This window comes from Leptinotarsa decemlineata, unplaced genomic scaffold (genome assembly GCF_025532065.1).
Source record: "Leptinotarsa decemlineata unplaced genomic scaffold, Ldec_3_MD MMD2_P_RNA_scaffold_14, whole genome shotgun sequence".
In the NCBI taxonomy this organism is placed as follows: Eukaryota; Metazoa; Arthropoda; class Insecta; order Coleoptera; family Chrysomelidae; genus Leptinotarsa; species Leptinotarsa decemlineata.
Genome location: NW_027412528.1, coordinates 5,618,945 through 5,633,393, shown reverse-complemented (window position 1 = coordinate 5,633,393; position 14,449 = coordinate 5,618,945).

The window sequence follows — 14,449 nt, the reverse complement described above, 5'->3', positions numbered from 1 at the left end:
CTTGGATGCTCGAACAGGACTTCACCATATATTATTAACATTTCAAAAATTTATTGCGCGAGACGACGATTCAATGTTGTACACTTCTTTTCAAAATTTAGATAATTGTAAAGTGATCAAAACCGACTTGAAAATTTGTGCAGAAGTGCTTCCATACCCGATAGACAGCAACGCTATTTGTGAAGCCCAGCTCCTCAAACAAACTCTACAATTGTCTGAAAATTGTAAATCAACAGTGATCTACGCAAAGGACTACAACGTTCAAGTGATTTCTCAAAATCTGTGGCTGATATCAATATCCGATTCTCTACCAGTCACCATAAACTGTATTGGCAGAGAAGTAATCACAAAAATCATCGAAACCAATACCCTCCTGAAACTTCAACCTGAATGCAACGCCTTCATTGGAAACACGAGAGTTCATTCCAAATATTTTGTTGAAAGATACCAGAATGTAACTTACAACAAACATGCAGTCCAAATACCATATCGATGCTGTGACCACCTCCCGGAAAAATCAAAACTCCCGGAGCTGAAACCCCTGAAATTAAATAAAATAAATGTCGACGATCTCAACATTGCCAAACACAAGTTGAACCAATACTCAGATGAATTGGACAAACTCATCAACGAACCGTTCGTGAACAAACATATTTCTTGGTTCACGTATTTTACAATTGCTCTCATCATCGCACTAGTGACTTTGTATATTTTCTGCAAGTGCCGTCGCAAGAAGTCAATTGCGATCGGAATCACCTCTTCAAGCAATGACAACCCACCGAGACCACCAAGAACAAGGATAGTACCCAGAACCCTGGCAAGATTCGTTCCTAGAAGAAGACCCAGCGTCCGTCTAGAAGACCCTGTTGAAGAAGATGTCGAGCTAACCACGAGTTTAAATGAAAAAACCTTTTCTTAATAAAAGTTGCTGCAAAGCACCAACTTTTCTTTGATAAGGGGAGTTGTTATATTGTGAGTAGGACGATCTCACCGGTATCAGATTACCAAGATAACGACTTCCAAGACTTTGAGTCAGCAGAGTCAGCAGAACGTGATACTTTTGTTATTCCCATCGTCTCCTGCTGACACCGCTGTCTACACATTATAAATGGACCCTGCGAGGTCAAATCATTGTCAGTAACTATTTAGAGTTGGTCAGAACTAATTTAGAATTCGTGTAGTATCAACTTAGATTCTGTTCCATTTTTCATTGTAGTTTTGTAACGATATTTTTGTTGTTATTCAAAGAAAGTCTGTAATTGAAAATAAAGTGTTTTTTAAAAAGTCGTATTCAAAAGAGTGAATATAACATGTATCAATTACGTGATGTAATTTTTCCATTAATTCATTGCCATAAACAGACGTTTAAAGTTCATGATTCACATAATCAAAAATGACCTCTAAATTATGGAAATAGCGCGCATTTGAAATAACAACTCATTAGCAAATAAGTGCTGCATAAATCTTATAAAGTAGGTTTGTGAATTGAACTGATCGCAATTTGACATCATTCGCAAGGTAAGTGAGAATAGATTAAAACTGTGTTGATTATCGTTCGTTATTCACTTTATCATTTTCACGCTACTAAACAACAATGAATACCTGTGCAGAAATACAAAAAGTTAGCGATAATATTGTGTTGAAAATTCAAAAAGTTGGTAAGTTGATTAAAAGTAAAGCTGAGTATTGTAAGTGGATTAAATTTTTGAACAAAAATATCTTACTTTTGAAAAAATATATCAAATTCAACGAATGTTCGAACAAAAAATATTTTTCCAAATTAGAATCGAATTTGGCTTTATTGAAATATTATAAACAAAAATTCAACTTTCATAAAAATGTTGATAAAAACAAAAAAAGAAATTTAATTTGGCAAGATTTAGAATCATGTTTCAATAGTCGTGTAAGGACTGGTGCAATCATTAATTTGAAAATTAAGGATCGTACGGAGTTCTTCGATAAAGCATACAGATCTTTTATATGTAAAGTTAGGAGAGAATTGAAAAAAACTTTATTGAAAGTTAACGTTATATTTTTAGCGAATTTCATGAAGCCTCAAACCGGTGAAACTGACATCAAACATTTTCAAACAAAAAACAGAATTCTCGATTCGAATACAGATTTGAAATTATTTTACGATGAGCATATCAAACATAATATTTTGACAAAACTTGAAGAATTTCAAGAAAAAGACAGCGGTTGGAGCCTTTATGAAATTTTACAATTGAAGGTGAACCTTAATAACTATACACCGATAAATGTAGGTATTTCCACATATATTGAAGTACCTAAATTCATTCAAAATAAAAAGGCTGTCCTTAACATTCAAAATAATGATCCGTACTGTTTTCTTTGGTCTATTGTGGCAGCTCTTCATCCATGTGCAACTAATGTCTGTAAAAAATCATCATATCCACATTTTTCTAATATATTGAAATATGAAGGGATTGAATTTCCACTTAAAATTAAAGATATAACAAAATTTGAGAAAATGAATAATATGTCAATAATCGTTTTCGGTATTGAAAAAAAGGAAATCGTTCCTATCCGTTTGAGTAATCTTGAATTTTTAACAACAATTAATTTATTAATACTTCAAACCGAACATGATTTCGATGATGTTGATTCATGTGATGAAGAGGAATTGATGGACTTAGATGAAAATGTGAATAATTTCAAAACTATTTATCATTTTGCTCTAATAAAAGACATGTCGCGGTTGTTGTGTGGACAAAGTGGTGACATAAATCACAAAAAGTTTTATTGTACCAAATGTCTCAACCATTTCTATTCACAGGAAGTATTGAACAACCATATATTTACCTGTAGAAAAATGAATAAAACCAAAATAACTCTACCATCTGAAAAAGAAAAATTTTTATCTTTCACAGACTTCAAAAATAAGGACCATTAAGGACCCTGAGGTCATTAACGACCTACTTCAGATTTGTATTGTCAAACCTACCTTCTTTTGCATAAACAAAAGATCAAAACTTATTTCCATACTAGCATTGTTTACCTTTTGCATGCCGGACGCTTGTTTCAGGGATTTTGTGATTTTCTGGCTTCAGAGAAATTGTTGAAAATAGTATTTTTTTCTTGTGCGTGCAATGACTTCATATCGGAACTGGTATTTTATTTTAATTTGTATTTTAGTATTTCATTTCTTATTTTGGTAAATTAGTACAATTATAAAAGATGTCTCACAAGTAAGGTTATAAGAAATCAAACTTCGATTGCGTGGTTGCCAAACTGCATGTGTTTTTTTAGTGGGTCGTTAACGACCCCTTAGGGCTCAGAAGTTCTTGAATATTTTTATTGGTTATTTTTTAAGGAAGCGCCCACTCACAGCTGCTGGAGCTTTCAGAGCAGATAGAGAATTTAGAGGCAGATGATGTGATTCCAGACGGAATTGTGATATTACCACCTACTACCATGATGGTGATGAGAGTGCCGAAGATTCAGGAGACGAAGACTGTAGGGATCCGGACCGTCTTTGTGCAGCACAACTAAATGCTGAAGCAGAGTTCTTTTATGACAATTCCGACCCCCCAGAAGAAAGCAAAGAAGCCGCAGAAGTAATTCAGGAGACAATTCAACCCTCTACTTCTAAAAATCATAATATTGGAAACTTCAATTTTTCACAAACATTGCCAAACATTGCAGATCTCAAACGGCAAGCACCAGGTGGTTTCCAGAAAAATGAAACAAATACTGATTTTAAATTTTGTCAGCCCCCAACTGTTTCCAGGGAGAGTGATCCTTTAGATTTTTTTGAACTATTTTTGACCCCAGAAATTATTGAAAATTTAGTAAGATTCTCATGCTTGTATGCTGCGTAAAGAAATAAAGCAGGATTTCAGTTGGATGTTGGCGATATGTACACCTACATAGGAATTCTCCTTTTGAGTGAATGTGCTCCATTACCACGAAGAACAATGTATTGGGAAACAAACGGAGATGTTCATAATCCTCTGGTGGCCAAGTCTATGCGCATACATCGTTTTTTGAAATATCTTCTGATTTGCATGCAGCAGATAACGATAAATTACCTCAAAACGATAAGTTTGCCAAAGTAAGGTATCTTATTGATGCACTACATAATAACTTTTTGCTATATGCACCTGTTGAAAGCAACATATCCATTGATGAATCCATGATTCCTTACTATGGAAGGCATGGATGTAAACAATACATAAGAGGTAAACCTATCCATTTTGGATTATAAGGCATGGGTTGCAGCACTAAAGTACGGATACTGTTTACAGTTTCAAGTGTATCAAGGAAAAGATTAGAACACGGATATCGATAAAGGTATGGGACTGGGAGAATCAATAGTATTTCATTTTGCAGAAATACGGAAAAAACATTACGATGATCAAAAATTCTCCCTTTATTTTGACAATTTTTTCACTTCTGCAAAACTTATCACATTGTTGGGTCAAAAAGGTATAGGAGCAACAGGTACCACTAGAGAAAACAGAACTGGCAAATGCAAACTGATAGAAACTGCCACAATGAAGAAGCTTGATAGAGGCTCCATGTATTCTGCACTTGATAACCATAATAATATGGTTGGTGTTCGCTGGAAGGATAACAATATTGTCACACTTTTGTCTAATGAGTATGGGTTAGAACCAGTGGCCAAATGTAAAAGATATTCGGCAAAAGAAAGATCTAAAGTCAACATTTCACATCCTTACGTTGTAAATAAGTATAATACTTTCATGGGGGGAGTGGATCAGCTGGATAATCACGTCTCAAATTACAGAATTGCATTTAGAGGCAAAAAGTGGTACATTCCGCTAATTTTTTGGATGTCGGTGTATGTGTCACAAATGCATGGCTTTTAGCGCGTGAGTATGGATACAGTGAAGACAAACTTACTTTCCGTCGTACAGTTACACAAGCACTCTTACTGAAATACGGAAAACGAAGCACATGTCCAGGACCGAAGAGGGCAAGCATTCAGTACCCAAAAATTGCAAGCGGACGACACATATTCTTAACTGGACAAAGAAGACTCCGATGTGTGGTATGCAAAAATAAGACCAACAAGTCTTGTGATGCTTGTGAAGTTCCGCTACATGATAAATGCTTTCAAACGTATCATAGTTAATTTCAAATAATATAAAGTTAATAAACCACCTTATATCTCAAGTGTACATTTATTGCAGTCCTAAGTCCCAAGGGGTCATTAACGACCCACCTCAAAACTCAAAAACCAAAAAGATAGCATTTTTTAAAGTATTTTTCTGAGTCATTTCTGACGTTCCTTTAACTGAAAAAGTTATCAGAATAACCAATTTTGGAAAAAAATTGTTCTGGGCCTTAATGGTAAGGACCATTGTCATATATCTGGAAAATTTCGTGAGCAGCCCATTCCACCCCTTGCAACATCAACTATCAGAATGATAATATGATACCTGTTGTTTTTCATAATTTATCTGGTTACGATAGCCATTTCATTATTAGAGCTTTAGCGAAAGAGGTTTCTGGTGCTGTTAGATCGTTACCAGTAAATAAAGAAAAATATATATCATTTAGTAAACAAATTGACAACATAAGTATAACATAACGATTCCTAGACTCTTTTCGTTTCATGGCAAGTAGTCTAGATAAATTGAGTTCATATTTAAATCATTCAGAAAAGTTAATCACAAAAAGTTTCTGTAAAAATCAACATGAATTTAAACTTTTATCTAAGAAAGGTATATTTCCATATGATTATTTCGATAGTTGGGATAAAATGAACATTGACAAATTACCACCGATCGAATGCTTTTTCAATAAATTGAGAAAGTGTGGTGTAACAGAAGATGAGTATTCACACGCTGTTAAAGTATGGGATACTTTTGAAATTCAAAATTTACAACAATATATGGAGTTATATTTGAAAACAGATGTATTACTTTTGGCTGACGTTTTTGAAAACTTTCGAAAAGTATGTATGAAAACATACGATTTGTAATGTTTGAAATATTACACTGCACCAGATCTGGCTTATGCAAGTTGTTTAAAAATTTCAAAGGTTACTTTGGAATTATTAGATGATGTAGATAAGCTAATGTTTATTGAAAGGGGTATAAGCAATGTAGCAATAGATATTGTAAAGCTAATAATATTTACTTGAAAAACGAGTATAACCCTGATCATCCCTCATCATATCTCATGTACTACGATGTAAATAACTTGTATGGTACAGCATTATCGGAATATTTACCTGTAGATGATTTTAAGTGGATAAGTAATACTGATTTCTATTCTAAAGGTATATTTAATACACCTGATGATTCTGAATATGGTTACATATTAGAAGTTGACTTAGATTATCCTGTAGAACTCAACAGAGTTCATAAAATTTTGAAATTTAAACAAATACCATGGTTAAAGACTTATATTGATTTGAATACGATGTTAAGACAAAACAGTTAAAATGAATGAAAAATGAATGAAAAAAAAAATAAAATGAATGAATTTTCATAAGCTAATGAACAATAGTGTCTTTGGGAAAACAATAGAAAACTGTCGTAAATATAAAGATATTAAATTATGTACTAAGTGGGAGGGTAGATACGGAGCAAAAAGTTACATATCAAAACCGAATTTTCATAGTTTGACCATTTTTGATGATGATATGGTAATCATTGAGATGAAAAGAGTCAATATAAAACTGAATAAATCCATTTATGTAGGTTTCAGTGTTTTGGAAATTTCAAAAACTATTTTATATGACTTTCATTATAATTATATCAAACCTAAATTCAATAAAAATGCGAAATTGTTGTATACAGATACTGATTCATTGATTCACCACTTTTTCACCAGTGATATTTATACACATATCAAAGAGAACATATATAAATTTGATACATCAGACTATGATGTAGATAACCAATTCGGAATTCCATTGGTAAATAAAAAAGTATTAGGTTTAATGAAAGACGAAAACAATGGAAGAATTATGAAAGAGTTCAATGGCTTAAAGTCGAAAATGTATGCGATAAAAGTAGAACATGGAGAGAATGACGGGAAAAACTTGATAATTAAAAAGGATAAAACAATAAATTTCCAAAATTACTACGATTGCCTATTCGGAAATGAACATTTTGAAGTAACGGAAAATCTGATTCGTAGTAAAAAACATGAGGTATATACAATAAATCTAAGAAAAGTTGCAATAACTCCTTTCGATGACAAACGAATTGTAAATTATTTATCAAGTGATACATTGCCTTGGGGTTTCAAAATTTAATCCACACTTGTAATATTCATTTTTACAATTAATTAACTTACAACTCATCTTTTAACACAATGGAAAAAACGTTTCTGTCTTGAGTTCTTTTTCCGATTGATTTGTGATTTTACAGAGCAATATGAACAAAACAATTCAAGAAAATATTATTAGTAGCACTAATGGAAACGAACTTCCTCAAGTCAATGGTCCTTCAAAGTATCGGTGTAATGACAGGAGATGTTTGAAAGTTTATGAAAGTTTTTCATCAGAATATAACTGTTGCCCACCCTGTCATCAACGTCGGGATTCTGAGTCCTATAGACAAAGATTAAGGAACGAGAGGGATTCGAGAAGTCAGTTGAGGAGGCAACAACTGACAACATCACCATCATAACCGCTTCAACTGTTTGAGTTCATTATTCATTCAACAACCACATGAGGAATTTAATTTTTCGACCTCCAACATTGCACACTTTCTGTTTCAGTGAAAAACAAAAGATGGATTTTAGCGATTTATTCGAGGACACTTTATTAAAAGCATGTGAAGATATGGAAAAAAACTTTACTACAACTCTGTGAGAGAAAAATGAAGAACATATAAACCTAAAAACGAAAGAATCCATAAAAAACGTATTATTTTGCAAAATGTGTAATACTCCAAAAGACAATAAGGAAGTATCAAAAAGAAGTACAAGACAGTATTGTAAACATTGCAAAAAGAAAACCGTTTTTGAATTATAATCACCGAAGCATCTGAGAATTGATAAACGTTATGCAGACGACCATGGAGTCATTCGTAAGAGTCATTCGTACATCAGACTATGCTGTAGATAACCAATTCGGAATTCCATTGGTAAATAAAAAAGTTTTAGGTTTGATGAAAGACGAAAACAATGGAAGAATTATGAAAGAGTTCATTGGCTTAAAGTCGAAAATGTATGCGATAAAAGTAGAACATGGAGAGAATGACGGGGAAAATTTGATAATTAAAAAAGATGAAGGTGTCACCAGAGCCTCTCTCAAAACAATAAATTTTCAAAATTACTACGATTGTCTATTCGGAAATGAACATTTTGAAGTAACGGAAAATCTGATTCGTAGTAAAAAACATGAGGTATATACAATAAATCAAAGAAAAGTTGCATTAACTCCTTTCGATGACAAACGAATTGTAAATTATTTATCAAGTGATACATTGCCTTGGGGTTTCAAAATTTAATCCACACTTGTAATATTCATTTTTACAATTAATTAACTTACAACTTATATTTTAACACAATGGAAAAAACGTTTCTATCTTGAGTTCTTTTTCCGATTGATTTGTGATTTTACAGAGCAATATGAACAAAGCAATCCAGGAAAATATTATTAGTAGCACTAATGGAAACGAAATCCCTCAAGTCAATGGTCCTTCAAAGTATCGGTGTAATGACAGGAGATGTTTGAGAGTTTATGAAAGTTTTTCATCAGACTATAACTTTTGTCCACCCTGTCATCAACGTCGGGATTCTGGGTCCTATAGACAAAGAATAAGGAACGAGAGGGATTCAAGAAGTCAGTTGAGGAGACAACAACTGACAGCATAACCATCATAACCGCTTCAACTGTTAATTATTCATTCAACAACCACACATGAGGAATTTAATTTTTCGACCTCCAACACACTTTCTGTTTCAGTGAAAATCAAAAGATGGATTTTAGCGATTTATTCGAGGACACTTTATTGAAAGCATGTGAAGATATGGAAAAAACTTTACTACAACTCTGTAAAGAGAAAAAAGAAAAAAATATAAACCTTAAAACGAAAGAATCCATAAAAAACGTATTATTTTGCAAACTGTGTAATACTCCAAAAGACAATAAGGAAGTATCAAAAAGAAGTACAAGACAGTATTGTAGAAATTGCAAAAAGAAAACCGTTTTTGAATTATAATCGCCGAAGCATCTGAGAATTGATAAACGTTATGCAGACAATCGTGGAGTCATTCGTAAGTAACCAATAGCATCATTCACATCATTATGCCTGTACCAGTGAAATATAAGTGTACTAAATGTGGAGGACAAACAAATTATCCGAATATATTATGTTTAGAATGTATAGTTGAACAGATTTCAGGTGACGTATATGGTATAAAACATCCCTAATACAACTGTTACTTGTAGTAGTAATCGAGTTGCTGTCAAAGAAACACACACACGTACACAACGATAAAAATATGTACTTTTTGTACATTATTCTTCCACTTTCACAAATTTGCAACATCCTAACTTCAAAAGTTATTTATATCAATAAACCATACAATTTGGAAAATGGTAGCTTTTTATTAACCCTTCAGTGGTCGCGCCGTGGTTAAAAAGACCGCGCAATATAATAATTCTGCGTAAATCTGAAAAAAATCGCGATACGCCGCCGTCGCCTCGAGTAGCTTATTGTTCCAATAGAAGCCGCGTTAGTACGTATCGACAGTTTCAAAAGAGCACTACAGTGGTAAAAAACGTAAATTGGTCGTTTCGACCGCACGCGACTATTACACAAAATTTGTTTTGTTCACTCTGAAAATTAGTTCTATAGTTAGAAACGTAAGTCTAACCTAATACAGTTTCAGGATGTGTTCTTACGAAAAGGAGCAGCAGGTCCTTCAAGCTCTCATGGAAGAGGTGTTCGAAGATGAATCTTTATTAGATTCTGAGGAAGATGCGGACCAAGGAGTTATAGAAGCGGACCAGCAGCATTTCGAAACGAGATATGAAAACTCCGACACCGAACAAGAAGTAGATTCGGATGACAACAATGATTTAGTCGATGCTGTATTTCGAGGAAAGGATGGCACGATGTGGCGTAAGCATTCAAAAACAAATAAACGAGTTCGAAGATCAAAAGGCAATATTATAAAACAATTATCGGGGCCAAAACAATCAACGAGGAATCTCAAAGATATTATTGATATTTGGAAGTATTTTTTGAATGATTTTATGATTAATATAATTGTTCAAAATACCAATAAATATATTGAAAATGAGTTAGCTGCAATTTATTCCCGTGAAAGAGATGCTAAACCTTTCGAGATTCGAGCCCTAATAGGTCTATTATATTTAGCTGGCACCTATAAAGCGAAACATCTGAATGCTGAAGACCTGTGGTTGACAAACGGTGAAGGTATAGAGATTTTCCAGCTAACGATGTCATTGGCTCGATTCAGATTTTGTTAAGATGCGTCAGGTTTGACGACAAAAGTGATCGTGAAGAACGTCAAAAACTGGACAAGCTGGCTGCGATTCGCATTTTCTTTGACAAATTTGTAGATAATTGCAAATCTGGATATAATTTATCGGAATTTGTCACCATCGACGAAATGCTCCCAGGGTTCTTAGGCAACTGTTCTTGGATTCAGTACATTCCTAGCAAACCCGCCAAATATGGGATTAAAATATTTGCAATGTGCGATGCGAAAATGTACTATACTTCAAATATGGAAGTATATGTGGGCCGACAGCCCGATGGGCTATTCTCAATAGATAATTCAAGCAAAGAAGTTGTGAAAAGATTATGTGAACCAATAAGAGGTTCTGGACGCAACGTAACATTAGATAATTGGTTTACCAGTATTCCTCTCATCGCTACTTTGAAAAAAGATTTCTCATTGACGGTTGTTGGAACAATAAGGAAAAACAAACGAGAATTACCTCCTGAGTTACTCCAGCCATCTCGTCCAATAAATTCTAGCATGTTTGCTTTCAGTGACACATGTACATTAGTGTCATATATCCCAAAAAAAAAAGAAAATGGTGCTGTTAGCATCAAGTTTGCACGACGACGATGAGATAGATCCCGCAACTGGCGAGTTCTTCAAACCTGCGCTTTTAACATATTACAATAAATATAAATGTGGAGTAGATGTGGTAGATCAGCTTTGCTCGACGTATAACACTTCAAGAAAAACGCGAAGATGGCTAATGGTAATTTTTCATACCATTCTAAATATCGCTGGAATTAGGTCTTTACTGATTTATATAGCCAACAATCCAGAGAAACAAAAAATGGTACGAAGAAAATTTTTGAAGAAGTTGGCATTTTCACTGATTGAAGATCATCTGAAGTTCAGAGCAACTGTACAGAATTAAAGTAGAGATATGAAATACCGTATTAGAGAAATATGCAACATGCCCGACGAAATTCAGGAAGAAGTAAAAAGCAAAAGAGTAGGAAGATGCAGTTTTTGCGATCGGAAAAAAATCGTAAAACCACTACTTCTTGTTTCAAATGTAGTAAATTTATATGTAGAGAACATACAACTTGTCTATGTGTAGAGTGTCGCGTAAATGTAGTATGATAATTTGAAAAATATTCAAAGCAAACAAAAATGTTATTTATAGTAACACAATTTTTCGCAAAATTTTTTCTGTTGTATCAATTTTAAGTATTTTCTGTCTTTTTTCCACATTTATATTGATTGAAATAAACTAGTTTTAAATAAACCACAGCCTTTTATCAAACTGCATTATTGAAGTTTAATGGAATTACCAAATAATCACAGCGGTCATTTTGACCGCAAGCGATCACTTATGAATCAAATCTTCTAGCGACCATTGAAGGGTTAATGGAACTACATCCAGAAACGATTATTTTGAATGAATATCCAGCTTTCTACTCTGAAAAATCAATACCGTTATGTAATATAAACAAACAATATTCCTCAAAACATTTTTGTAATAATTATTCTTTCATTTTTTCAGATTCTACGGTAACATGTAAGGACAAAGGAAAGAAGTATAGGTGTGGATACGTTATTGGATCACACGAAAACTTTCATCCCATTGTTCCATTCAAAAGCCGATTAATGTGCGGACATCATTGCATTGAACAATTCCATAAACCATCCATAACTTACAGAGGTTTCTGGTGGACAACTGTAGAAAATTTTTATAAATATGCAAATATTAATCTCAAAAAATATTTAGCTTTACCAGAAATTTGTTATGTATACTTATTGTCATCTAAAAAAGATGAATTTTTGAAAATAACCCATACATTGTGAATACCTACTAATTAATAAACGTTGATAAATTACGTATTCCCTTTTTCACAATATTCATGTTCAATCATACATATGACCTTAAGGTCGGCTAATCTGATTTATTATCAGGCAAACAACAAGTATTCCAACGAAATGCAATGAAAATATCCTAATTACCTGCAACAAAGTTGTCTCAAGGTCAGCTGGTGCACTGACAAAGTCATCGAATAAAACACATTGGCGTACGCCTGGGTACATGGTTTAACGAAAAGGGGTTGACTGACGAGGGGTGAGCGAACAGGGTTGGCCGAAGACGAACTTCTACTAGATTTTCTTGAATGATCTTCTACACAAGGGTTATCAAGTACATCTAGATTTGCATGATATACAGTGTGTCAATTTGAAAACTTCCCACCCTCAATATCTCCCTTCCAGTACATAATATGAAAAAATGGTCAGACAGGTCAACTTTATTTGCAAGGGGGACACTCTGAATGAATATTTTCAACCCTCGGGGTTCAACCCCCTAGGAGGGGTGGATGTTACCCTCAGAATTTCAAATGGAAAGGGGGGTCAAGTGGCACATCATTTTGAAGGGCATTCAATTCGCTTGCCGACGGTGCCCTCATTTATTATTTTCCGATCAGCAGTATCCGAAAATGTAGTTCTAAACTAATAGAAGTAATTAGAATTGGCCTATACTAAAATGCCTGGTTATCAAGTTAGTATGCAAAGAAATACAATTTATTGACTCTCTTATAAGTAAAACTTGTGATGACGGGTCAGCTTTTCAACTTTCCATCAGGGGTAAAATTAGACAAGCCTCAAAAAATTTACATTAATTAGTTATCTGATTTCGGTGACTTTCATTTGGGTTTATTATCGGATTTAAAACTCTTATCCCTTTTTTGTTACTTCTGCTATAAAAAGTATCGTTTTTTGAGCAAAAAAGGTGTTCATCGCATTCAAGCCATTTGGTAGTACTATCATTTCAGTTTCATTTGTTGAGCTGATCAGCGATACCTTAGAAAGTGTATAAATTGTAAGAATGGTTTACACTATCCAAGACCGAATTGAAATAATTTTTATTTATGGAGAGGTGGGCAAGTGCGCACGAAGGGCGGCATCTCTTTTTAATGAAAGAAATCCAAATCTTAATATAAGTCACCGGTATGTGCTTGATTTGGTGACAAAGTTTTCCGAAACTGGTTCGGTAAAGAATAAAAAAAGGAATAACCCCAGAGTACTGAATGAGGATGCTCAAATTGAGGTGTTGGGAACATTTGCTGCAGAGCCGACTAGCTCCTTACGATCAGTAGCAGAACAGACGGGAATGTCACACAAGACTGTAAGGAAAGCACTGAAAATGCACAAATTTCATCCATATAAAATGCAGATTCTCCACGAGCTCCATGAGGATGATTATGACAGAAGAATAGAATTCTGTGAAATCATGACTCTTCGAATCAATGCTTTACCTAATCTTCTGTTCAATATCTGTTTCAGTGATGAATGTTCATTTTTCCTGAATGGCAATGTTAATAGGCAAAATTGTCGCTATTGGAGTGACGAAAACCCTCACAATTTTCGAGAAGGACATACACAACACCTACAAAAAGTTAATGTTTGGGCTGGTATTCTTGGAAATGCCATTATCGGACCTTTATTTTTTGAAGAAAACTTGAATGGTGATCTGTACCTAGATATGCTTCAAGCACCTATCGATCCACTTATAACTCACGAGCTCGAAACTCAAATTGATGCACACGGTAATTTACTGTTACAGGAAGATTTGTTACATTTCCAACAGGACGGTGCGCCACCTCATTATTTTCGCCCCGTCCGACAATGGTTGAACGAGCGATTCCGGGAGAGATGGATTGGCAGAAGGGGATCAATTGAGTGGCCACCGAGATCACCGGATTTGACTCCATTAGATTTTTTTCTTTGGGGATATCTCAAATCTGTCGTTTATAAAACACAGCCCACTGATATGGATGACCTCAAAGGACGAATTACAGCAGCATGCCGGTCAATTAGTGGTGAAGTTTTCCAAAATGTTCGAGAGGAGTTCGAAAACAGACTGTATTACTGTTTAGAGCAGAATGGACAACATTTTGAACATATTATCAGATAAAGCGTAACAAGATGGTTGAAATTTGTTTTTTGCAATTTAGTATTTTTTGTTTGCACTCGA